The following is a 4,142-nucleotide window of genomic DNA, read 5'->3' on the forward strand; positions in this document are numbered from 1 at the left end:
GCTTCAGGATGATGGGCAACATGGTAAGACCAGTGAATTCCATGAACATGAGCCCACCGTTGCACTTTCTTAGCCATAAAGTGAGTGCCTTGGTCAGAGGCAATGCTGTGTGGAATACCATGCATTCCATGAATCCACAGATGGTAGTCTTGGCAGAAGCATTGCATGCAGGATAGGCAAACCCATATCCAGAGTAAATGTTTATTCCAGTGAGGACAAACCTCTACTGTTTCCATGATGGAAGAGGTCCAATATAATCTTCCTGCCACCAGGGAGCTGGCTGATGGAATGGTGCCATATTGAGGACTCGGTGTTGCTCTCTACTACTGGCAAATTAGGCACTTAGCAGTGGCCGTAGCCGGGTCCACCTTGGTGAGTGGAAGTCCATGTTGCTGAGCCCAAGTGTAACCTCCATCCCTGTCACCATGGTCACTTTGTTCATGGGCTCATTGGACGATGACAGGTGGCTGGGGAAAGAGCTGAGTGGTGTCCACAGAATGGTTCATCCTATACACTTGATTATTAAAATCCTCCTCTGCTGAGGTCACTCAGCAAAGCACTCACATGGGATACAAATATCTTCACAGTTTTTGACCACTCAGAGAGGCTCCATCCATATACCTCTTCCCCAGATTTCTTTTTTTTTTTGAGACGGATTCTCACTCTCACCCATGCTGGAGTGCAATGGCGCATTCTTGGCACACTGCAACCTCTGCCTCCCAGGTTCAAGTGATTCTCCTGCCTCAGCCTCCTGAGTAGCTGGGTTTATAGGTGCCCACCACCACACGTGACTAATTTTTGTATTTTTAGTAGAAATGGGGTTTCACCATGTTGGCCAGGCTGGTCTTGAACTCCTGACCTCAGGTCATTCTCCCACTTCAGCCTCCCAAAGTGCTGGGATTACAGATGTGAGCCACCATGTCCGGCCCATTCTCCTGACCCTTTCTGTTTGCACTGGACCTTAACTGTTTTTTTTCTGCTTATATAAATTAAGTAGGAATGCAGTAGGCTTCCTATCAATTTCACTTCTAGGAACACTGATTAGTTAGCTAATGGCAGAGTTCTACACGAGTCAGACTATTCTGATTGCCACTTTGCCTCTGCTGTCTGTTAGGGTAGCTACGCCCACCTTGCCTTTGACAATTGAGTGCTGCCACTTGGCCTTTGCCAACTTAGGATCCAATTATTCCCACTGTGTTTAAATTTTTTTTTCAATGAGTTTTTATTAGCAGTGAAATAATGATTTAGGATCCTGGGGTGGGGGTCACTGGGTACTAGGTCCCCCTTTGCTACCCTGGGAGAAGGACGGAGGACAGAGGAGAGGGAGTTGCAGCCAGTTCAGATCTTCCCGGGAAACGTGCCTTCAGCCTGGCGCTCGTCCCAGGCTGTGACCCAGGATGTGGGGCAGAGGGACTTGCACACACGCTGGTACCATTGGCACACAGCAATATCGCCTCCTTTAGCAGTCATTGCCTTCTGACAGCGGTGGAAATCCAGGTAGTCCTGCCAGCAGTTCCTGGTCTGGTTCTGGTTGGGAAGTGGCTGTCAAAAGGGGCAGTGCTGTAGTTCTTGATTTTGGTCTCGATGTCTTCTTCTGCCATGGTATTGAATCCTAGAGGCACCCTGGATGCAACTTCTGTATTTAAGTTTTGTAGTTGAGTGACTGAGGTTCCCACTATTGGATCTGACACACACAGAAGAGCAATTACAGGGCTCTTCAAAGATGCAGCTCCTGCCCTCACAAATCTGTTTTGCAAGGCATTGGTCAAGGGTATATCTTCTGGACCTTCCCAGCTGGGATGAGTAGGTCTAAAGTGACTAATGCACTCCACCATCCCAAACTCCCTAAGCCTTTGGATCCTTTGCTCTACATTAAACCAAGGGAGATCAGACATTTACAGCTCGCTCACAATGGGCCATCTTCTAATCCGTATTTCAACTGACTAGGCAAATAAACTATTAGAACCTTTTTTTAACTCCCTGAGCTGCAACATTAAATGCAGAGTCCCTACTTAGTAGGCCCAAATCAATAAATTCAGCCTGATCCAACTCTATGTTTCTTCCATCTTTATTTATTTATTTATTTATTTATTTAAGACAGAGTCTCACTCTCTCACCCAGGCTGGAGTGCAGTGGCATGATCTTGGCTCACTGCAACCTCCCCCTCCCTGGTTCAAGCAGTTCTCCCTGTCTCAGCCTCCCAAGTAGCTGGGATTACAGAAGCCCGCCACCACGCCCAGCTAATTTTTGCATTTTTTTCGTAGAGACGGGGTTTCACCATGTTGGCCAGGGTGATCTTGAATTCCTGACCTCAGGTGATCTGCCCGCCCCAGCATCCCAAAGTGCTGGGATTACAGGTGTGAGCCACTGTGCCTGACCTCTTCCTTCCACCATTATCCCACACCGTTAATATCCATTCCCATGGCTATTCTCCAGATTTCTGTTTATATAAATTAGAAAACTCAATCAGTTCTTTTTGAGTGTAGCACACGTCCTCATGGGTCACAGTCAGCCTCACCTCTAGGGGCCCACTGGGACTTTAGTTATAGGTCTAGAAGCAAACAGGGGTGTTGGGGTGGGTTCTGAGGAGAATCAACATTATCTTGCCTGGCAATTGCCTCAGAGGAGGCCATCACTGTTGTCTCAGGCAGCATAGGTTGTACCTCCTCAGACAAAGGTGGAAAGGCTGACCTCAGCATGGTCGGGGAGGGATGTTGCCACTACTGGAGATGGGGAAGCTGTTTCTTCTGGCAAAAAGGTTCATCAGAGTTTACAAACTCAGTGTCCCCAACTTCATCAGGGTCCTCCCACACGTCCCCATTCCCAGTTGCGGGTCCCATTCTTTTCCAATCAGTGCCCTCACTCTAGCAGTAGACACCTGGCGAGGCTGTGCCTGCATCTTTCATGCAGGTCAGACACCTGATAAGAGCTTGTGTCTGTTTTTCCACAATTTCAGCTCTTTCTCTACAGGACATAAGACTCTTACTCAGGGCAATCTTAGCAGACTTGAGGCTCAGTATGTGCTTCTGAAGCCAGGAAATAGAATCCCTGAGTTCATGATTTTCTTTCATTGCTCTGTCCACTGAATTTAGGAGCAACCAACCAGCTTCATTATGTTCCTTGGTTCTCCACATATGGTGAAAGGTATTAGGTACAGAGTCACAAAACTCCTTGCTTCTCACAAGCAATGAATCAGGAGTGTCAAATGCATTTATTTTGCGTAACTCTCTAAACAGTTCGTGCTAAGGACTATCAGTGTTCTCCAAACTATTAGAAATAGAGTCCTTAGCATTTCTAATCATATTAAGCAGCCGACTCCGGAAACCCCAAAACCAACAGAAGAACTCCATCCTTAATATTCTGTTCCTCTAGAACCATTCCTGGTACCAAAATCTGTATTAGTCAGGGTTCTCTAGAGGCAGAGAACTAATGAAATATATATGTTTATTAAGTATTAACTCATAACGATCACAAGGTCCCTCAATAGGCCATCTGAAGGCTGAGGAGCAAGGAAAGAGTTCCAAAACTGAAGAACTTGGAGTCCGAGTTTCAAGGGCAGGAAGCATCCAGCATGGGAGAAAGATGTAGGCTGGGAGGCTAGGCCAGTCTCTTCACATTTTTTGCCTGCTATATTCTAGCCATGCTGGCAGCTGATTAGATGGTGCCCACCCAGATTGAAGGTGGGTCTGCCTTTCCCAGCCCACGGACTCAAATGTTCATCTCCTTTGGCAGCACCCTCACAGGCATGCCCAGGACCAATACTTTGTATCCTTTAGTCCAATCAAGTTGACACTCGGTATTAACCATCACATCAGCTATCATTAATGTTAGTGTATTTTATGTGTGGCTCAAGACAATTCTTCCAATGTGGCCCAGGGAAGCCAAAAGATTGGATACCCCTAGAGTAGAGAATTGTTGCAAAGAAGTCAAGGATGTGAATACTTGTGGTGAGTGTGGCTACTCGCTTAGCCAGCCAGGGGGCAATCTGTGAGTTAAGTCCCAGTCAGACAGTATGCAGAAGACTTCCTCATGCATAGGAAGAGACCTTTGTAAGTGGTGATGAGAGGTGTTGGCTGGCCAGGCACAGTTGCTCATGTTTGTAATCCCAGTGCTTTAGTAGGCCAAGGTAGGAGGATACCTTG

General features: G+C 47.0%; 1 pseudogene; it reads right to left on the minus strand.

Moving 5' to 3' along the window:
* Window positions 1-1,239: 1,239 nt before the first annotated feature.
* Window positions 1,240-1,710, minus strand: LOC117073246 (annotated as a pseudogene).
* Between the last annotated feature and the right edge of the window lie 2,432 nt (window positions 1,711-4,142).

This window comes from Trachypithecus francoisi, unplaced genomic scaffold, assembly GCF_009764315.1.
Source record: "Trachypithecus francoisi isolate TF-2019V2 unplaced genomic scaffold, Tfra_2.0 Lachesis_group4, whole genome shotgun sequence".
Lineage (NCBI taxonomy): Eukaryota > Metazoa > Chordata > Mammalia > Primates > Cercopithecidae > Trachypithecus > Trachypithecus francoisi.